The sequence below is a fragment of the Rhinatrema bivittatum genome, chromosome 1 (assembly GCF_901001135.1).
Source record: "Rhinatrema bivittatum chromosome 1, aRhiBiv1.1, whole genome shotgun sequence".
Taxonomy (NCBI): domain Eukaryota; kingdom Metazoa; phylum Chordata; class Amphibia; order Gymnophiona; family Rhinatrematidae; genus Rhinatrema; species Rhinatrema bivittatum.
The window spans coordinates 829,396,080-829,419,525 of NC_042615.1; the positions used below are offsets into that span (position 1 = coordinate 829,396,080).

General features: G+C 47.6%; 1 long non-coding RNA gene across 1 annotated transcript in view; it reads right to left on the reverse strand.

Moving 5' to 3' along the window:
- LOC115079365 overlaps positions 1-13,557 on the reverse strand; it is a 53,003-nt gene extending 39,446 nt beyond the window's left edge. The window contains exon 1 of the long non-coding RNA XR_003853266.1: positions 13,470-13,557. This is a non-coding gene — a long non-coding RNA (uncharacterized LOC115079365). The remainder of the gene's footprint in view (positions 1-13,469) is intronic.
- Positions 13,558-23,446: the final 9,889 nt, after the last annotated feature.

Sequence of the window (23,446 nt, forward strand, 5' to 3'; positions counted from 1 at the left end):
TCTTTGAGTCACTGGTCTGGCTTAGCACGGTCCCTACACCTACATCAGAAGCATCGACTTCCACAATGAAGGGTTGCGTAGGGTCTTAGATGCTTCTGTGGGAAAAAAGAGTGGGTTGTAAGGAAAAATCCATACTGCATTGATTGTTGAATCCTCTGCAGCTCTGGGCTTCGCATGTGAAGCGGGTAGGTGTGTACAGCGGAACGGTGGTTTTAAGTGACACCATCAGCTGTTCTTTCCCCGGAGTTGCTGAATTTCTCCGTTGTGCTTGCAACTGATTAAAAGCGGCAGCCAGATTCTCCAAGGTTGTTTGTTGCTCAGTGATCTGCTGGGCTAGGCCAGGAATGGCCTGTAAGGCTGTGAGCTGAGCCGAGACCATGGAGTTAGCAATCTGTTGTGTTTGTGGCAATTGTGGACCCTTGGTCGGGTTGGTTATGACTCCTCCCATGGGGAGGAGCCCCATGGGAACCAACCTGATAGGCTAGACTCAAGAGATTGACACAGCGTAGGCAAACTTTATTGTACTGCGGTACTGGAACTGGCACGGCCCGAAGGTCCAGCAGTGTAGATGTCCAGAAAGCTGCACTTTTTGAAGGCCTTGGAGGCAGCATAGAAGTACTCACAGTGAAGTAGAAGAGATAGACTTTCGTAGGAATGAGATAAGAGAGACCCGGGGTTGCTGTAGATGATTACCCAGAGCTAGATAGGCCCCGAGGAGTGAGTACCTACAAATTCTGAGGGTAATTGTTGAGGAGCTGCAGACCTCTCTGAGAGATGACGAGCGACCTGGGTCCAATGCAGGAATCCCAAAGCTGGATGGATCCTTGAGGAGTGAGTGCCCATAAGTACTGAGGGTTCCTGAAATAGAAAAATAAAGGACCCCCCAAGGAGTGGGTATCCTCATCCTGGTTAGAGTAGCTGGAAGCGAGAGGCCCCCAAGAAACGGGTACCCAGAGCTTCCGTAGTCCAAGCAAAAACCCAAAGGGTGAAGTACAGCCAATTCTCTGATACCAGGAGAAAGGGGTAAGAAAGAGGTGAGGCAGAGCGGTCGCAGCCGTCTGCGACCAATGGCTACAACACCAGGCCACAGGAACCTGGCAAGTACCCAAACATCAAGAGGATCCCATGCTACTGATGCAATTAATAGCAGTGGCTAATATTCCCTAAGTCAACTTGATTAATAGCAGTTAATGGACTTCTCCTCCAAGAACTTATCCAAAACCTTTTTTGAACCCAGCTACATTAACTACACTAACCACGTCCCCTGGCAACAAGTTCTACAGCTTAATTGTGCGTTGAGTGAAAAATAATTTTCTCCAATTAGTCTTAAATGTTCTCCTTGCTAACTTCATGGAGTGCCTTCTAGTCCGTCTATTATCCAAAAGTGTAAATAACTGATATATATTAAGACCTCATAGGGGAGCTGTTCCATCCCCTTTATCATTTTGGTTGCCCTTCTCTTTACCTTCTCCATTGCAACTATTTCTGTTTTCAGATGCGGTGACCAGAATTGTTCACAGTAAGGATGTGAATCGTTTTTTGACAATTTAAAATATCGTCCGATATATTTTAAATCATCAAAAATCGTTAGGGCCACGATACAATACCAATTCCCCCGATTTATCGTCAAAAAATCGTAAATCGGGGGAAGAGGGAGGGCAGGAAAACCGGCACACTAAACACCCTAAAACCCACCCCCGACCCTTTAAATTAAATCCCCCACCTCCCGAACCCCCCCAAATGCCTTAAATTACCTGGGGGTCCAGCGGCGGTCCGGAACGGCGGCGGTCCGGAATGGGCTCCTGCAATTGAATCGTGTTGTCTTCAGCCGGCGCCATTTTTCAAAATGGCGGCGAAAAATGGCGGCGGCCATAGACCAAAACGATTCGACTGCAGGAGGTCGTTCCGGACCCCCGCTGTACTTTTGGCAAGTCTTGTGGGGGTCAGGAGGCCCCCCAAGCTGGCCAAAAGTCCCTGGGGGTCCAGCGGGGGTCCGGGAGCGATCTCCTGCCGCGAATCGTTTTCCGTATGGAAAATGGCGCCGGCAGGAGATCGACTGCAGGAGGTCGTTCAGCGGAGGTTCCGGACCCCCGCTGAATGACCTCCTGCAGTCGATCTCCTGCCGACGCCATTTTCCATACGGAAATTGGCACTGGCCATACGCGTATGGCCGGCACCATTTTCCGTACGGAAAACGATTCGCGGCAGGAGATCGCTCCCGGACCCCCGCTGGACCCCCAGGGACTTTTGGCCAGCTTGGGGGGGCCTCCTGACCCCCACAAGACTTGCCAAAAGTCCAGCGGGGGTCCGGAACGACCTCCTGCAGTCGAATCATTTTGGTCTATGGCCGTCGCCATTTTTCACCGCCATTTGAAAAATGGCGCCGGCTGAAGACAACACGATTCAATTGCAGGGGCCCGTTCCGGACCGCCGCCGTTCCGGACCGCCGCTGGACCCCCAGGTAATTTAAGGCATTTGGGGGGGGGGGTTCGGAAAGGTGGGGGATTTAATTTAAAGGGTCGGGGTGGGGTTTAGGGTGTTTTAGTGTGCCGGTTTTCCTGCCCTCCCCCTTCCCCCGATTTAGCTATGGACCGCCGCTGGACCCCCAGGTAATTTAAGGCATTTGGGGGGGGGGGGGGGGGGGTTCAGGAGGGTGGGGGATTTAATTTAATAGGGATGTGAATCGTTTTAGGACGATTAAAATTATCGTCCGATAATTTTAATATCGTCTTAAACCATTATGGAACACAATACAATAGAGATTCTAACGATTTATCGTTGTAAATCGTTAGAATCGTGAGCCGGCACACTAAAACCCCCTAAAACCCACCCCCGACCCTTTAAATTAAATCCCCCACCCTCCCGAACCCCCCCCCAAATGAGTTAAATAACCTGCGGGTTCAGCGGCGGTCTGGAACGGCAGCGGTCCGGAACGGGCTCCTGCTCCTGAATCTTGTTGTCTTCAGCCGGCGCCATTTTGCAAAATGGCGCCGAAAAATGGCGGCGGCCATAGACGAACACGATTGGACGGCAGGAGGTCCTTCCGGACCCCCGCTGGACTTTTGGCAAGTCTCGTGGGGGTCAGGAGGCCCCCCACAAGCTGGCCAAAAAGTTCCTGGAGGTCCAGCGGGGTCAGGGAGCGATTTCCCGCCGCGAATCGTTTTCGTACGGAAAATGGCGCCGGCAGGAGATCGGACTGCAGGAGGTCGTTCAGCGGGGGTCCGGAAAAGAAACAAAACCAACTCTCATGATGCTGAGATAAAGGAAACTGGTAAACAAAGAAAGACATTTTCTATAGAAGCATAGAATGTGCAAGCAGACAACTGAAGGAGGACCAACAGTGACTGTCATGTCATTTGTCCCAAAAAGCAAAGCGGAAGCCGATCCAGTTGGCTGTGTAGCAGTGAAGAGAATGAGAATCGGATGGTAAAAAGAAGCCCTTTATTAAACAATGCCCGACTCTGGCCGAGTTTTGCTTTTTAACAAAGAGCTGCCTCAGGGGCAATTACATTTGACAGGACTTAAGGTATGCCTGCAGGGCCAATGTCGTAGTATGAAACTTCTACCTACAGAGATGATAATTATCATGTTCTGTCAAAAGACTTTACTTTGATCGCGTTGTCATGTCACGTAGCAAAATTAGTAAGGAAACTTCAATCAGCCTGTATCATCCGTATGGCTGCAGAGTGTATCACCGATAGTTTCCTTACTAATTTTGCTACGTGACATGACAACGCGATCAAAGTAAAGTCTTTTGACAGAACATGATAATTATCATCTCTGTAGGTAGAAGTTTCATACTACGACATTGGCCCTGCAGGCATACCTTAAGTCCTGTCAAATGTAATTGCCCCTGAGGCAGCTCTTTGTTAAAAAGCAAAACTCGGCCAGAGTCGGGCATTGTTTAATAAAGGGCTTCTTTTTACCATCCGATTCTCATGTCATTTGTCCCTCCTTCCCAATAATCTGTCTTAATTTACACACCAATAAATATTTCTGTTTATCTGGAAACAAGGGGATAAGCACTGTAAGAAGCCTTCATGTGAGACTCAGAGGTAAAAGGAACAATTATATAGAGGTGGATGAAGAAAAAACAGAATTATTTAACAAATATTGATGTTTGTTGTTCCCTGAGGAATGGTCATAAGTAGAACCAAATGAATGTACACACATAGGAATGGAAGTGAGGAAACTCACAAATGATTTTCAGAAGACTGTGAGGAGCTTACTGAACTAAAAGTAGATAAAGAGATGGTACTAGATGAGACATTCATTTATTTATATTTTTAAAAGATCTTATATTCCACCTCTTACATTACAATTGTTCAATGCGGATCCCATAATAAAAACCTACAGAAATAATATAAAACAGCACATAACTGTAAATACAGCATAAATTTCAAAAAGCACAGAGTGGAGACATAGGCTAGTGGTTGTGTGATTGATTTGATTAGGTACCATCATTTGTTAATTGGAACAGCAGTGAGTCACTCAGGACAACTAACTGTAGTGTAAATCTCCAAAGGGATTGTTTTGTACTAATTTACCTTAGAAGCACATTATATATTGCAAGGGAAGAACTCAGTAACCCACAATCCAGTTGGAGCACTGAGAAGAGAAGATTACATTGCTGGTGGCTGAAAGGAATCAGTAAGTTTTTATTGGGAAATTTTGTTAAAAGTATTGGGAAGAAGTAAATTAATAGGGTATATTATTTAGTGTGTGTGCTTTTAATTGTCAGTAAGACAGCTAATAAGCAGTAGTTAGTGTGTGGCCGCTGTGCCGGGCACCTCTAGCCCTACCCCGGATCTCCCTGCCCTGCCCCCCCGGACTATCCCTTTCACTAACATTGGGACTTACATGTGTCACGGGGTTTACATGCATGGCTGGGACTTTGAAAATTGGCCCGGTGCATGTAAGGCCCGGCCAAGTACATGTTATAAAATCACGTGTCCATGTGTGCATGCCGGGTAGTGTGCACACATGGACATGCGCATGCAATGTTTTAAACTCTACCCCTAAGTCTCTGCTCAGGATTGTTGATGAACATTGCAGAGAAGGAAAGACAAGGAAAAAAAGGACAATGCAGTGCTCAGAGCAGTATGGTATCTTGAAACTCATTTAGCGCCTTTTAGAAAATGTGGAAGTCATGAGATTAGGTGGTGTTTATATAGTCATAAATCAAGAGATGTTACTAAATAATGATTTTGATAATCAAATATCACTCAAGTTCAAGATGTAGCGCTGCCAGTGAAACTGTATTTAAAGTAAAAATCCAAAATTGTTCACAGATGTGTAAATGTGACTCAAGATCGCCTCCTCCTGGGTGAGGGGGAAATATGTTCAACTATGCCCCAATTAAGTCTGCAAATGGTGACTGAATTCCAAACCATCTGCCATTGGTGTCTCAATTTTTTATTTTCATTGCAGCTTTTATGCTCCCTCAACCAAGTCTTAATTTTCCTTTTAGTTTTTACAATATAAAGTTTGTTAGATGGCCACATGAGGAAGTAGACTACATGTATAGAAAGGGAGTTTGTTTTGTCAGACAAATGTATTGGCTTAGCTGCTCCTGGAGGAAGCCAACGAGATCCTTCTATAGTCTGGGTACAAAAATTACAAAGTCCACAGACTGAATGGCCTCTCACTTCTAAATAATGTGTGTTGTCTAATGTTGCAGGATCATCTGATTTCACTAGTCAGTCCCACATATTTTTTCCCATGAGGAAATGCTATGATGGGAAACTGCTTCAAACACAGAATATAACTGCAGAATATCCCAGTGTTTCAGAATTATGGATGCTATAGCTGAAGTTAAAAGTGAATATCATAACTCACAAACTAGTTTAGCCTCATCTTGTGTTTTACTGACAATAGAAACCATATCTTTTCTGCACTAAAAGCCCACTTGTAGGCTTTTTTTTTTTTTTTTTAAATATTTCTTTATTGTATTTTAAAATAGTTCTCATTAACACTGAATAAGCAATCATCTCAGACTGCACAATGCAACATACAAAATACAACTCGCCAACGGGCACATAACATCAGCAATCATCCCCCCCCCCCCCCCCACCCCTGAAATGGTATGCAGCTTCATCAGCGAAAGGAGAGCCAGGAAAGAAACCAGCCTCCCCTTCTACTCCTTGTCTCTAAGGTGCTCAGCAGAGTTCCGATATTTATAGTCCGTATTCTTGAGAATTATGTCCCTTTGGTCCTGTGGAAGTGACCACCAGTAATTGTGCCAGATGGAGAAAAAAGTCGTCTGTGCTTTCCCTTTCTTCGTCCGCGCTGTCATGAATTCGCTCTGCAGTAAAGAGATCATGCGCGCCCTCCATTGTACGCCCGTTGGCCTGTTCTTAACAATCCACCGAGCCATGATGGTTTGCACTGCCAGGATCAAAGCTTTCTGTACAAACTGTCCATCAGTATCTGACAGGACGTGCAAATCCCGGGTCATGCACCGTAGCACACATAACTTAGGGGATTTTGGAAACTGAATGTTTAACACTGTACCCAAAACCGCTACAACTTCCTCCCAAAATTCGGCCACTACCGGACATTCCCACATACAGTGCATATAGGTCCCCCTGTCCTTCTGGCATTTGATACATATATCAGTGTCACATAATTTAGCCGCATACAATTGAGCTTGTGAAATGTACATGCAATGTAATATTTTAAACACGACTTCCTGAAGAATGACGTTTTCAGATACTTGAAAACCCCGTGTCAGTACAAATGCCAAATCCTCTACAGAAAGGTATAAATCAGCTTGCCTCACCCATTTATTCTGGATAGCTATCAATGCAGTGTTATCCCTTATCCCCTGCAAAGCCTTGGAAAAAGTCGCACATGAGTGCCCTTTCGGGCCTCCTGAAGAAAGAAATTCCCAGAGTTTGTCCCACCTCTCCCCTTGCCAATATGTCCCGAAAGCGGTCGCGCAATAATGCCGCGCTTGGAGAAAGGCAAAGAAATCTCGGGACGGCAAGTGGTATAGCTCCTGAAGTTCCTGAAAACTCCACATCACCCACTCCCGAGGATTGTATAGCTGATATGCAAATTTCAGCCCCTTTCCAGCCCAAGTCTGAAAAACCGACTGAGTCAACCCCGCTGGCATTTGGATGTTACCTCCCAAAGTAACAAAGGGCGTGAGACACCTCCCAATACGCAGTTTTTGTAAACATAAGTAACGCCAGGCTGCGCTCCCTGATGCAATAATCAAGCTCTGTCTACTAGGCTCGGGGCGTTGCTTTTTTAGGAGTTGGATTACCATCACCAGGTGGTGAGGAGCCATCCACTCTGATACAAAGTCGAATGGAGAGTACTTCTCCGTACCCTGGATCCAATCCTGCAGGTGCCGTAAGAGGCATGCCAAGTTATATTGCCTCCAGTTAGGACATGCCAAGCCCCCCTGACTTTTAGCCAGTTGTAGAGTGCTTAACGGAAGCCTAGCCTTCCGTCCTCCCCAGAGATATTTACGCAATAAGCGATGTATGGTCGCCAGATCCTGTTTGGTTAACCAGAGTGGTATCTGCTGCAACACATATAACCACCGTGGTAGCTCCAAAATTTTCACTAAGCTGATTTTACCAGAAATAGAAAGTGGCAGTGCACCCCAAACTGTAAGTTTCTGTGCCATATTGTTTAATAGCGGGCGGACATTCACTTCATGTAACTCAGTAGGATCCCTAGTCAATTGTATCCCTAGATATCGCATGGTCTTTGCTGCCCACCGCAACGGGAATTCCCCAACCCACTCCCGTCTGATCGAGTCCCCCAAATCGTTCGCTTCTGATTTGTCCACGTTAATTTTAAGGCCGGAAAAGCTCCCAAATAATTTCTGGATCTCCAGTATGCGCTCTAAAGAACGCTGAGGTGAGGTAATGAATACCAACACATCATCCGCAAATGCAGAGATCTTGACTACTTGTTTGCCCCATGAAAACCCTGTAACCCCAGGATCCCCCTCTATCTTTCTGAGGAGAGGATCAATGGACAGGATATACAAAAGGGGAGACAGTGGGCATCCCTGCCTCGTGCCTCTGAAAAGCCCAAAGTCCGCGGACACATAGCCATTGGCCAGGATCGCCGACTTAGGGGAGTGGTATAACATTTTAATATTGTCCAAAATTTCCCCTGTAAAGCCATAGCGTTGTAACACAGAGAACATATAGTCCCATGACACCCTGTCAAAGGCTTTTTCGGAGTCGAAGCCCACCAGCATCGCCGCCTGTCTACGCCTTTGACATTCCTCCATCGCTATGATAAGCTTAGTCAAGTTGGTACTTATAGCCCTGCCTTTTACAAAGCCCACCTGATTCCGGGTAATTATATCTGGTAAAACTCCACTAAGCCTGTCTGCCAGAATTTTGGCAAATAGTTTTGCCTCGTAGTTAAGCAGAGAGATGGGCCGATAAGCCCCAGGTTTTGACAGGTCTTTACCTGGCTTCTCCAGCACAATAATATAAGCCTTCGTGGTATCCTCTGGAAAATGCCGTCTCCGTTACGCCTCCTGAAAGAAGCTTAAAAGATCCCCCGTAGCTACATTTAGAAGGCATTTATAATAGTCGGCAATCAGCCCATCTGGACCCGGGGCCTTATTAGCCTTGCTGGCCCGTATCGCCCCTTGCAGCTCCTCTAGCCGTATAGGCAAATTTAGGACCTGTAATTGCTGTCCAGTAATACGGGGAATGGCTAACCCACCAAAGAATTCCTCTTCCTGAGAGGAACCACCTGTCCTATCTTCTGAATATAGCTGTTCATAAAATTTGCGGAATTCTGCACAAATTTCCTCCCCTGCCACAAAGGGTTTACCCGCTCTTCCTGTGAGCTTATCAATTATTGTCTTCCCTCGGGCCAGCCGCACCATGTTCGCCAAGAGTCTCCCTGACTTATTGCCGTGTCTGAAGAAATTGTGTGTACCCCTCCTCAACATCTTCTGCGCTCGTTCATGCAGTAATGTGTTTAACATGCGAAGAATGTTGTTGTATTCTGCCTGCCTTTGCGGTGAATTGTTCTGGCTCAAGTTCTGTTTTGCCCCTTGGAGCTGCCGTTCCAGGGATAAGATTTTCTGATTAAGAGCCTTGGCCCTAGCTATTAAATAGGATGTGATTTCCCCCCTCATTACCGCTTTACTAGCTGCCCAGTAAAGCCAGGGGTCCCCCTTATGTTGCTGATTATTGTGTTCATATTCCCGCCACTTTTTTTGTAAGAACTCCTGAAACGGAGCATCTCCCCTTAAGGAGCTTGGGAATCTCCAGATCCGTGTACCACACTCCCCTGATCCCTCCGCTATGTCCACCCACAACAACGCATGATCTGATACTTCTATGGGGCCAATTTTAACTTGTTGTACCTTAGCTAACAAAGAGGAGGACACCAGAATATAATCTATCCTGGACAGTGTGGAATGGGCCTTGGACACGTGCGTGTAGTCCCTCTCAGTCGGATTTAAGGTTTGCCAGATATCCAGGAGCTGTAATTCAGCACACACAGGATATGCCTTTCGCCTTCATATCTGGGACATTCAGCGCCGGATGTGATCTATCCACTCCCGGGTTGCTCACGCAGTTGAAATCCCCCATAAGAAGGATGGGGCCCCGCATTACTTCCAGGATCTTACTGACCAAACCTTGAAAGAACGAGTGCTGGTAGGAGTTTGGAGCATATATATTACAGATTGTTATCTCCTTCCCTTGCATCTTCCCCACCAAAATGAGATAGCGGCCCTGCTCATCAGACACTTGTTTATGGACGGAGAATTGTAAGTTCTTATGGATTAACGTTGCTACCCCTGCTTTGCGCCCCGCTGCGGGCGTAAAAAAGCATTGTCCTACCTATTGTCTTTTTAACTTTAAGCTTTCAGATGCCGACAGGTGCGTTTCTTGTAAAGCAGCAAGCCCCACCCTCTGTTTCTGCAAGGCACTCAACACTTTTTGCCTCTTAATAGGAGTTCCTATCCCTCCCACATTCCAAGATACATAACGGACTTTACCTATCCTGTTGCTAGGTAATTCGCATAGTCTGCTCCCCGATTCGTCTGTGTGTGGGCAAGTGATCCCCCAGCCTGAACCACTCCCCCCCTCTCATCTAAGAGCTCTGCCTCCGTTGCTTCCCCCCCGGCTGCATAGCATACCCCCCCCATCCCCCCCACCCCCAAGTCCCCCCCTCCCAGCTTCCCCCCCAATACCCCAACATACACCTTAACCACATTACTCGCCCAGAAAAAGGGCGTGGAGGTCCGAAATAATGCGCTCGGGCGCTAACCCCCGTATGAAAACACAACATTCAACACTATTAACTAGAGAAATACCCTGTAAAGTCCTCCCAGGTCCGAAGCCACGGAAGCCTCCATGGTGAGCAGGTACTTCTCATGGATCAAGAAACACATGAGCCTTTATAGACCGGCTGTGTAGGACCAGTGACCTCTTATTCAGGTGTTAGCAGGTAAATTCTTCAGCCACTCAGCGGCTGTCTCCGGTGTTCCGAAGTTGTGACTCTGTCCATTATTCCAGATTTTAAGCGCAGCCGGATACTGTAGAGCAAACTTAATGTTTTTATTGTACAGCTCAGAGCACACCGTAGAAAAAAGCCGCCTCTTCGCTGCCACCCCTGCTGAGTAATCTTGGAAGATGACCACTTTGTGTTCTTTGTAGCGGAGGTCCTTAGTTTTACGGAATGCCGCCAAGATAGCCGCTCGCTGAGCCCAATTTAAAAAACGCGCAATCACAAGCCTGGGGCGCCTGTCTGTCTCCCTTCTGGGTCCCAGGCGGTGTGCTCTTTCTATGGCTAGCCTGCCAGTTAATGCTGGTAGTTGGAGAGCCTCAGGTAGCCAGCTCTCCAGAACGGACTGCAGGTTTGCATCCAGTATATCTTCTGGTATGCCCAGAAATTTTAAGTTGTTCCTGCGGGCCCTGTTTTCTAGGTCCTCCAGTTTTGTATCCGCCATTTTAAGTGAGGACTCCAGGGCCTGCACACGAGCCGCGACAGCGTGTTGGTCCTCTTCCAGGGCTGAAATCCTGCCTTCGGCGATGTCAATCCTTCTGCCGATGTCCCCCAGCGATTCCTTCACTGCAGCAATGTGTTCATTAAGTCCTACGAATTTGTGGTCTAACGCTGCGACCACCGCCGCCGTCAGCCGCGCCACCGCCTCCTCATCCAGGCCCCCGCCGTCAGAGGAACGCCTCGGGTCCGCCATCTTAGTCTCCGCTCCCGCCGGTTTCAGTTTGTTTTTCCGTGGCGTTTTTGTCGTCATCGCGCTCATGCACCTCTTTGTCTTCGGCTCTCTCGGTGGCCCGGTCTTTTGCCCTACCTTCCGCTCAGATTTTTGTTCTGGTTGACGCTCAAATTGGCAGCTTATGGGGGACCAGCGCCCGGAGCCTCGGTGGAGACGTCCCGCCGGGCTCACCGCATCACATGACCCTCTTGTAGGCTTTTTTAATGTTTTGTGCTTCTCGAGCTTGAAGAACAACGTCCCCTTCTCTACTAGGGATGTGAATCGTTTTTTGACGATTTAAAATATCGCCCGATATATTTTAAATCGTCAAAAATCGTTAGAGCCGCGATACAATAACAATTCCCCTGATTTATCGTCAAAAATCGTAAATCGGGGGAAGGGGGAGGGGAAGGGGGAGGGGGAGGGCGGGAAAACCGGCACACTAAAACAACCCTAAAACCCACCCCGACCCTTTAAAATAAATCCCCCACCCTCCCGAACCCCCCCAAAATGCCTTAAATTACCTGGGGTCCAGAGGAAGGGTCCCGGTGTGATCTTTCCCTCTCGGACCTCCTTGCGTTGTAGAAATGGCGCCGGCGCTACTTTGACCTGTCATATGACAGGTCAAAGGTAGCGCCGGCGCCATTTTGTTTTTTTGTCCCCCGACGTCAGGAGATTAGGAGATCGCTCCCGGACCCCCAGGGACTTTTGGCCAGCTTGGGGGGGCCTCCTGACCCCCACAAGACTTGCCAAAAGTCCAGCGGGGGTCCGGAACGATCTCCTACCGTGAATCGATTTTCCTGCAGTTGAATCGTGTTGCCGTATGGCCGGCGCCATTTTGTGCAAAATGGCACCGGCCGTACGGCAACACGATTCGACTGCAGGAGGTCGTTCCAGACCCCCGCTGGACTTTGGCAAGTCTTGTGGGGGTCAGGAGGCCCCCCCAAGCTGGCCAAAAGTCCCTGGGGGTCCAGCGGGGGTCCGGAACGACCTCCTGCAGTCAAATCGTTTTTCCATACGGAAAAACGATTCGCGGTAGGAGATCGTTCCGGACCCCCGCTGGACTTTTGGCAAGTCTTGTGGGGGTCAGGAGGCCCCCCCAATCTGGCCAAAAGTCCCTGGGAGTCCGGGAGCGATCTCCTAATCTCCTGACATCAGGTCAAAGGCGCTACCTTTGACCTGTCATATGACAGGTCAAAGGTAGCGCCGGTGCCATTTCTACAACGCAAGGAGGTCCGAGAGGGAAAGATCACACCGGGACCCTTCCTCTGGACCCCAGGTAATTTAAGGCATTTTGGGGGGGTTCGGGAGGGTGGGGGATTTATTTTAAAGGGTCGGGGTGGGTTTTAGGGTTGTTTTAGTGCGCCGGTTTTCCCGCCCTCCCCCCCCCCCACTGGACCCCAGGTAATTTAAGGCATTTTGGGGGGGTTCGGGAGGGTGGGGGATTTATTTTAAAGGGTCGGGGTGGGTTTTAGGGATGTTTTAGTGTGCCGGTTTTCGATTTACACGATTTACACGATTTACACGATATTTAAAAAACCCAAACTGCGACGATCCGATTCCCTCCCCCTCCCAGCCGAAATCGATCGTTAAGACGATCGATCACACGATTCACATCTCTATTCTCTACTACATGTCAGAAAAAGCCTAAGGAATTGGCCAACGGGTAAATTGAAAAGCAAATGAAAAGGATGACAACTATTCATCTTTCCATGGGTTTTCTGCACACTGTATTATGAATTAAGTCTCAGTTGATGGAGCATAAAAGCTGCATTAAAAAATAAAAGACCAGAAAAGAAACCTCACCAGGGACAATATGGACCAGAATCTGAACTTGAGATTTATCCTGTAATTTTACTTTAATGCTTTTTTATTATTTTATATTTTTTGTGGGGAGGTGAGGGAGGAGGGGGAAGGAAGGCAGGAGAGTGCCCGACACCTGGACTGGGGCTTAGATAGGAGGACTTTCCATCTCGATACTAGAAACCTAGTCATCCTGTTCAGTGCTAATCATATTCAGTGGGCATCCTGCCAAAGGCTGACTTCCAGTACCTTCTCAGCACATCAGCCTTCTCCATACTCCCTGCTCTCAGACCTTTAATGTGACTCTCAAAGCATTCTGGAAATTTGCATGCAAAAGAGGATATTAAATGTCCACTGAGGAATTGTCTGCTTCTTGTAATGAGAGAGGTCAGACTTCAATAAATAGGAAGATGTCTGCTCAATATTCTGTGATAATTTGAAAGTTTCTTACCCTGATAGCAGATCAGAGCCACCACCAGAATGATAACAGTAATCTTCATGGCTGGGTTGGTTGTTTATTGAGCCTTGAACTGCAATGCGCAGAGGAGTCTGAATAGAGAAGTCAGTGCTGGGAGCTCATTTATACACTGAGTGTCCCTCTTACTCCACCCAGGATCTCAAGTGACAGCTCACCTGGTGCCGTCATCTGTGACATCTTGGGAGTCTGTCCAAGCTTCAAGCCTTGTACATGTGCCAACATCCCTAACTGACCTGCCACTTGCTCATTCTTAATCCAAGGAAGGACACGTGTATAAATCACATGAAATTCTCTGCCCTGATTTTTAACAGGAGACAGATGAACATAAATGGAAACTTTACAGGGATGACCCCAATGTGTCAAGGTTTGAACCCCCAAACTTGTACCTGCTTGAGATTTCCCAGCATTGTCTGGGGCCACATAGCTTAAAAAGGAATGTGGGCTTTATATTGTGGAATTTCCAGCCACAGTGTGGCTATAATGAGGCTCTGAGCTAGCAGGCTCCCTCCCTAAGTGCCTGTGTACACGAGCACTCACTGAACATCTGGGGGAGGCAGCGCAGTTTGAACATCTTGAGCTCATAGAATTGAGAGTGTACCATGCACTCTACAGTGAGGATCTCAGACCAAGGGTTACATGTACTTTAAAATTCTACAATGATTATTATAGACCCATCAGGCGCTGATAATAAAAAGCAACTCTTGCGTCCGTCAGTCGCAGAGGCTGCGACCGCTCTGCCTTTCCTCTTTTTCTTCCCTTTCTCTCTCTTTGGGCAAGATGGCTGTCTCTGGTGTCGAGTGCCGCGGGCTTCAGCATTCTCAGACCAACATGGGCATCCTCATCTGCCATGCTCACTCCCATGGCCTCCGAGGGCGCGAGCGTGCACACCTCTGACGCTCAGTACACATCATGGCGGGAACCTCGGGGACGGCCCCATCGCATGATGTCAGTACCTCCGGGTATAACTAGCCTCCGCTTCCGCTACCAAATTGAGTTAGCAAAGACTTTGCTTCGCTACTCTGCCAGCTCTAAGCTGCTAGCTTAGATGTTTCCTTTCGCTAAGGGCCTCGCTCCAGCAGAAGCTCTAGACACCCGCTCCTCGGGGATCTCTCGCTTCCAACTCCATTCGGGATCCTCACTAACCTAGACAACCACTCCTCGGGGGTCTTTTCTCTTATTCATTCCAGGATATTGGACCATTGGGTACTCGCTCCTCGAGGGCCTATCTACTTCATATCCTGCACCACGGACCTTCGGTCCCTCCATTCTACCATCAGGAAGATGCCTTCACTCTGTGAGTACCTCTACGAACCGGCACTCCAACTCCACTCACCAGCTGCGGTGTTACCCACACTGCAGGCTCCTGCCTATCCTGCCTACCCGTTCTAGACCTCTCATGATTTTAAACACCTCTATCATATCCCCCCTCAGTCGTCTCTTCTCCAAGCTGAAAAGACCTAACCTCTTTACTTTCCTCATAGGGGAGTTGTTCCATTCCCCTTATCGTTTTGGTGTCCCTTCTGTGTACCTTCTCCATCGCAATTATATCTTTTTTTAAATTTGGCGACCAGAATTGTACACAGTATTCAAGGTGCGGTCTCACCATGGAGCGATACAGAGGCATTATGACATTTTCTGTTTTATTCACCATTCCCTTTCTAATAATTCCCAACATTCTGTTTGCTTTTTTGACTGCCGCAGCACACTGAGCCGATGATTTCAATGTGTTATCCACTATGATGCCTAGATTTCTTTCTTGGGTTGTAGCACCTAATATGGAACCCAACATTGTGTAACTATAGCATGGGTTATTTTTCCCTATATGCATCACCTTGCACTTATCCACATTCAATTTCATCTGCCATTTTGATGCCCAGTTTTCCAGTCTCACAAGGACTTCCTGTAATTTATCACAATCTGCTGCTGGTTATTTACAAGGACTTGACCTCTAATGCTGTGCCTGTCTGTCCAGGATTACATCCCAACAAGGGCTTGACCTCTATCCTCGAATGCTGTGCCTGTCCCTCTGGCTTTACGTCCCTAAGAGGGCTTGACCTCGAATGCTGTGCCTGTTCGTCCAGGCTTTACGTCCCTATGAGGGCTTGACCTCTAATACTTTGCCTGTCCGTCCAGGCCTTAAGTCTCTACAAGGGCTTGACCTCTAATGCTGTGCCTGTCCATTCAGGATTTAGTCCTTATGAGGGCTTGACCTCTATCCTCGAATGTTGTACCTGTCTGTCCAGGTCTTAAGTCCCTATGAGGGTTTGATCTTTAATGCTCTGCCTGTCCATCCAGGCTTTATGTCCCTAAGAGGGCTTGATCTCTAATGCTTTGCCTGTCCATCCAGGATTTACATCCCTACGAGGGCTTGATCTTGTCCTCAAATGCTGTGCCTATCCATCCAGGATTTACGTCCCTACAAGGGCTTGACCTCTAATGATGTGCCTGTCCATACAGGCTTTACGTCCCTATGAGAGCTTGACCTCTATCCTCGAATGCTGTGCCTGCCGGTCCAGGCCTTAATTCCTTATGAAGGCTTGACTTCTATCCTTGAATGCTGCTCCTGACCGTCCAGACCTTAACTCCCTAAGAGGGCTTGGCATCTAATGCTGTGCCTGTCTGTCCAGGATTTACATCCCAATGAGGGCCTGACCTCTAATGCTGTGCCTGTCCATTCAGTCTTTACGTCCCTATGAGGGCTTGACCTCAAATGCTGTCCCGGTCTGCCCAGTATTTATATCCCAATGAGGGCCTGACCTCTAATGCTGTGCCTGTACGTCCAGGATTTACATCCTTATGAGGGCTTGAACTCTATTATGGAATGCTGTCCTTGTGCGTCCAGGCCTTAGTTCCCTACGAGGGCCTGACCTCTATTCTCAAATGCTGTGCCTGTCCGTCCAGGCCTTAAGTCTCTACAAGCGCTTGACCTCTATCCTCTAATGCTGTGCCTGTCCCTCCAGGGCTTATGTCCCTACAAGGGCTTGACCTCTATCCTCTAATGCTGTGCCTGTCCATCCAAGTCTTATGTCCCTATGAGGGCTTGACCTCTATCCTCGAATGCTGTGCCTTTCTGTCTAGGCCTTATGTCCCTACAAGGGCTTGACCTCTAATGCTGTACCTGTCCAGCCAAACCGTACATCCCTAAAAGGACTTGACCTCTAATGCTGTGCCTGTACATCCAGGCCTTACATCCCAACAAGGGCTTGACCTCTAATGCTGTGCCTGTCCATCCAGCCTTTACGACCCTATGAGGGCCTGACTTCTAATGCTGTTCCTGTCCATCCAGGCTTTATGTCCCTACAAGGGCTTGACCTCGAATGCTGTGCCTGTCAGTACAGGCCTTATGTCCCTTTGAGTGCTTGACCTCTATCCTCGATTGCTGTGCCTGTCTGACTAGACCTTATGTCCCTACAAGGGCTTGACCTCTAACCTATAATGTTGTGCCTGTCCGTCCAGGCCTTAAGTCCCTACGAGGGCTTCACCTGTAATGCTGTGCCTGTCTGTCCAGACTTTACATCTCTACAAGGGTTTCACCATGAATTCTATGCCTTTCTGTCCAGGCCTTATGTCCCTACGAGGGCTTGACCTCTAATGCTGTGCCTGTATGTTCAGGCCTTATGTCCCTATGAGGGCTTGACCTCAATTGCTGTGCCTGTCCGTCCAAGCCTTATGGCCCTATGAGAGCTTGACCTCTAATGCTGTGCCTGTCTGTTCAGGCCTTATGTCCCTACGAGGGCATGACCTCTATCCTTGAATGCTGTTCCTACCTGTCCATCCAGGGTTTAAGTCTCTACAAAGGTGTGACCTCGATTGTTGTGCCTGTATGTCCAGGCTTTATGTCCCTAAAAAGGATTGACCTCTATCCTCTAGTGCTGTGCCTGTCCGTCCAGGCCTTATATCCTAAATGGGCTTGACATCTATCCTTGATTGCTGTGCCTGTCCATCCAGGCCTTATGTCCTTAAAAGGGCTTGACCTCTGTCCTCCATTGCTGTGCCTGTCCATCCAGGCCTTATGGCCCTATGAGGGCTTGACCTCTAATACTGTGCCTGTCCATCCAGGCCTTATGTCTCTAATAGGGCTTGACCTCTAGCCTCGATTGCTGTGCGTGTCCATCCAGGCCTTATGTCCTAAATGGGCTTGACTTCTACCCTCAATTGCTGTGACTGTCCATCCAGGCCTTGTCCCTAACAGGGCTTGACCTCTATCCTCGATTGCTGTGCCTGTCCATCCAGGCCTTATGTCCCTAAAAGGGCTTGACCTCTGTCCTCGATTGCTGTGTCTGGCATTCAGGCCTTATGTCCCTAAAAGGGCTTGACCTCTATCATCGATTTCTGTTCCTGTCCGTCCAGGTCTTATGATCCTAAAAGGGCTTGACCTCTGTCCTTGATCGCTGTGCCTGTCCATTCAGGCCTTATGTCCCTAAAAGGGCTTGACCTCTATCATCGATTGCTGTGCCTGTCCATCCAGGCCTTATGTTCCTAAAAGGGCTTAACCTATGTCTTCGATTGCTGTATCTGTCCGTTAAGGCCTTATGTCCCTCGATTTATGTGCCTGTGCATCCAGGCCTCATATCCGTAAAAGGGCGTGACCTCTATCCTCGATTGCTGTGCCTGTCCATCCAGGCCTTATATCCCTAAAAGGGCTTGATCTCTATCCTCAATTGCTATGCCTGTCCGTCCTGGCCTTGTCCCTAAAAGGGCTTGACCTCTATCATCGATTGCTGTGCCTGCCCATCCAGACCTTATGTTCCTAAAAGGCTTTGACCTCTGTCCTCGATTGCTGTATCTGTCCATTAAGGCCTTATGTCCCTCGATTTCTGTGCCTATCCATTCAGGCCTTATGTCCGAAAAAAGGCGTGACCTCTATCCTCGATTGCTGTTCCTGTCCATCCAGGCCTATTTCACCTAAAAGGGCGTGACCTCTAATGCTGTGCCTGTCTGTCCAGGCTTTATGTCCCTATAAGGGCTTGACCTCTATCCTCAATTCCTGTGCCTGTCCATCCAGGCTTTATGTCCCTAAAAGGGCTTGACCTCTATCCTCAATTGCTGTGCCTGTCCATCCAGGCCTTACGTCCCTACAAGGGCTTGGCAACTAACGCTGTGCCTGTCCAGCCAAAAGTCAAAATGGCGCCGGCGCTATTTCAGTGAGGGAAAAAGTAGCGCCGGCGCCATTTTGACTTTTGCCCTCACTATGTCGACATAGTGAGGGCAAAAGTAGCACCGGCGCCATTTTGAATATTGGCAATACGGCACGCGTGCAGGAGGTCACTCCCGGACCCCCGCTGGACTTTTGGCAAGTCTTGTGGGGGTCAGGAGGCCCCACCAAGCTGGCCAAAAGTCCCTGGGGGTCCAGCGGGGGTCCAGGAGCGATCTCCTGCACTTGTGACGTCGGGTGACAGGAACCAAAATGGTGCCGGCGCTACCTTTGCCCTGTCATATGGTAAGGGCAAAGGGCCACCGGCGCCATTTCTTTTAACGCAGCTGTGGCCCGAGAGCGGGAGATCACGCCGGGACCCCCCCCCCCCCCCCCCCCACTGGACCCCACTGGACCCCAGGTAATTTAAAACATTTTGGGGGGCTTCGGGAGGGTGGGGGATTTATTTTAAAGGGTTGGGGTGGGTTTTAGGGTGACGGTTTTCCCGCCCTGCCCCGATTTACGATTTTTTACGATTTAAAAAAAACAAAACCCATGACGATCAGATTTCCCTCCCCCCCCAGCCAAAATCGATCGTTAAGACGTTCGATCACTCGATTCACATCCCTAGTAGTAACTGCCGCTCTGTGCAGGTTACCCCCATGCCTTCTGTTAAGGGTAGTAACTGCCGCTCCATGCAGGTTACCCTCCATGCCTTCTGTTAAGGGTAGTAACTGCCACTCCATGCAGGTTACCCTCCATGCCTTCTGTTAAGGGTAGAAACTGATGCTCTGTGCAGGTTACCCCCATGCCTTCTGTTAAGGGTAGTAACTGACGCTCTGTGCAGGTTACCCTCCATACCTTCTGTTAAAGGTAGAAACTGATGCTCTGTGCAGGTTACCCCATGCCTTCTGTTAAGGGTAGTAACTGACACTCTGTGCAGGTTACCCCCATGCCTTCTGTTAAGGGTAGTAACTGACGCTCTGTGCAGGTTACCCTCGATACCTTCTGTTAAGGGTAGAAACTGACGCTCTGTGCAGGTTACCCCCATGCCTTCTGTTAAGGGTAGTAACTGACACTCTGTGCAGGTTACCCCCATGCCTTCTGTTAAGGGTAGTAACTGACGCTCTGTGCAGGTTACCCCCATGCCTTCTGTTAAGGGTAGTGATTGCCGCTCTGTGCAGGTTACCCCCATGCCTTCTGTTAAGGGCAGTAACTGCCACTCCATGCAGGTTACCCCCATGCCTTCTGTTAAGGGTAGAAACTGACGCTCTATGCAGGTTACCCCCCATGCCTTCTGTTAAGGGTAGTAACTGCCGCTCCATGCAGGTTACCCCCATGCCTTCTGTTAAGGGTAGAAAGTGACGCTCCGTGCAGGTTACCCTCCATGCCTTCTGTTAAGGGTAGTAACTGCTGCTCCATGCAGGTTACCCCTAAGCCTTCTGTTAAGGGTAGAAACTGACGCTCCGTGCAGGTTACCCTCCATGCCTTCTGTTAAGGGTAGTAACTGCCACTCCATGCAGGTTACCCCCATGCCTTCTGTTAAGGGTAGAAACTGACGCTCTGTGCAGAAACCCTCCATGCCTTCTGTTAAGGGTAGAAACTGACGCTCCATGCAGGTTACCCTCCATGCCTTCTGTTAAAGGTAGAAACTGACGCTCTGGGCAGGTTACCCCCATGCCTTTTGTTAAGGGTAGTAACTGGAACTGAATTATTTAAATTTCAGAAAGAATGGAAAGACTATTTATCTTTTTGAGTGAATATAAAATCTAGGGGACACTCCATAAAACTAACAAGTAGCAAATATATATGAAAAAAACCCTAATATATTTTCATTCAATCCATAAACAAATAGTGGAATTTGGTGATGTGGTAAAAGCATCTAGCATATTTGGGTTTAAATGCATTCATATAAATTCCTGAAGGAAAATTCCATAATCCATCATTATAATCCAAGTAAACTTGGGAAAACCACCATTTATCCCTGAGAGTGAGGAAGAAGGAATCAATCTATGGGATCTGCAGGGTAATTGTGGCCCAGATGGGTCAGTATTGTTGGAGACAGGATTCTGAGCTCGATATTCCTCGGGTCTGACTCAGCATGGCGCAACTTTTGTTCCTATGTTCTAAGCTTTCACAGAACCTAGGGTACCACTGAAGAATGGCCACTGCCAGCCAAATCTAGGCTTCCTGGGTTAGGAAATGCAGCAGCTGGTAATGCCCTTTCCTGTCTGCAGACCTTCCAGCTGTTCCAGATGATTTTGGATTCTCTGATTTCCCTCCTGGTCCTGACATAGTAAGTTCCATGCTTTGTATCCGGAGTGGTTTGCCTCTCTGTATAATACATTTGGATAACATAGTAACATAGTAAATGAAGGCAGATAAACACCCAAATGATCCATCCATCTGCATAGGAAATGTTTAATGTTTTAACAACTGCATCACTCAGATTCGCCCCATGCAGAAATGTTACACCAAAATCACCACAGGTTACCCCATTTCTTCATTGCCATCTTCTAATCACTGGGGTCCTTTGTGTTTATCCCATGCCCATGTGCTCTGTGTATCTCAAACCCAGAAAGGCAAGAAAGTCTGATAATGTTTAAAGGCAACTACCACCTGTGAGGATCCGGGGGAAAGAGCAGCAGGATGTGTAATGCACGCAATAGGATAAATAAACAAAGACCATTGACAGTGCACACAGCCCTGCCCAGATGGGATTAAAGGATTTCATAAGTGTGTGGAGGAAGCTGGAGATGAGGGAGGTGCTCCTGGCACCAGCACTGAGTATATGAAATCAAGGGATAGAATTAAAGCTTCAAATTTAATGTGTACAAATGTAATTAAAGTAATGAACACAAGGAAATGGATCGGTAAAATAGGACTTTATTGAATCTTGCCCGACTCTGGCCAAGTTTCGCTCAACGAGCTGCCTCAGGGGCTTAAGAGCCACTTAAATTGGCACCATCATGAACACATTATTACAGAGAAACATGAATATCTCGTATGCTACAGTTGCATATTAGAGAAATATTCATCAGTAGAAACAAACTATTGAAGTGGTTATGAGACCGCCACTTGTTTTCACTCTATTTTCGGTGAGCAGTAGGTAGAGTTATGTGCCATAGTTTTTCCAGCCTGCCACTGTCAATAGAGTGAAAACATTGATACCAATGGATCCATTGAGAGCTGTTGCTGCCATCTTCTCCTTGAGTTCTTATCCTCTGTACTTCTGGGAGCTGACCACCAATATACTCCGGAGATCCATCTCTTCAAGAAAAAACAATATCTGCCTGTCTCTCAAGTTGTTTTCTTCCATTTATAAAAGCTATACCTGCAAAGATCTCTGCCACCATCTGCTGTTACAATCTGTCTATGATTGGAAAAGAGTGTTCAATAGACTCTGTTGGAATCCTTTGCTGTCTTCAAGCTTTGCCTCCTTTAGCCTCCTTTAGCCTTACCACAGGTGGCTGTGTAGGGCATGCTTCAGTGCAGGCCTGTCCTGAATCTTCAACATGTTTCCAGTTTCAAGTCTTCACTTTCACACCTGGAGTCTGCTTCGCTTCTGGCTTGGTCTGCAACCAGCCATGGGCAGCTGTGTAGGGTGTGCTACAATGTAGTACTCAACCTGTATTAGTGCCTGAATCCTGAATCCTCATCTGAGTCTTCCAGGTTCCTCGAGTCTTCGTCTGAGTCCAAGTTCCTGAATTCCATGTCTCATCTTGTTCCTGATCTCAGCCTCTGTCTGGCCTCACACACTCATCATTCCATAGCGCCAGATCCGGAAGGTCTACCAAGTGGCTGGAGCACTACTCTTGAGACCATCATTGCGTTGCTAGGTCTTGCTTGTGCATGCAGGTCCAGTGGAGGTCTGAGCCTGTCTTGTTCCAGTTCCTTGACGTTCCACGTCTCAGTCCTGATCTAGCCTTGTTCCAGCTGTTGCCATGCTTGGACACTCTCACCTCCCACAGCAAATGTCTCAGGGCTCCTCCCTGAGCCATGCCATTGTCCAAGGGCTCTCATCCCCCTAGAGTAAGCGATGTGCAGAAAAAAAGTGTTTTGGTTGGGACTCTAAATCATTTCATTAGTTGTTGTTGGGACTCTAAATCATTTCATTAGTTTTAAAATGAAAAAAATGCCAATAAAAAATTGTAACCAAATGTTTGGAAACACTTATCTTGACAAGTGCAAAAGGGCCCTTGACAAGATAAGTGATAAATTATAGATTCATTTAAATGAATCTTTAATTTGAAGCATTGGCATTTAAAAATTGAAAAAAAGAATGAGACTGGGAATCAATGATTAAATAGAAAGAACAAAGGTTTTATAAACCCATAGTGCTTAATATAATGGTCCTTTACTTTCTAAGAATAATAATTTTGTGAAATAGCAATTTTATTTACATGAACATAAGGTGGCTTTGTTCAAATTGCTATCATTTATAGGCTAGGTTACAGTTTTTATGATTTTTTTCATTTATTATGCTTTTATGGACTATTTTGACTACTTATATGGAGGCCGGATAATGATGCCTAACCAGTTTCTTTGGGGGATGTTATATGTGGGGATGACACCCAGCGTGTAGGATGTTACCTTGGCTCCTTATGAAAGGTGCATGTTTCATATTATGGTTGTTCTGTGCTTGATTGGTTTTTGGGAAGGAAGAGATCTAGATTTGTTTTAGGAGAGAGGTTCAGGGGTGGGAGGTGCAGGAAGCTACAACTACAGGAAGTCATCTTGAGGGGATCCAGATGTTGTGCCAGTAAATGTAGAAGCTACAGGGTCTCATTGTTCAGAGTGGGACAAAGTGGGCACC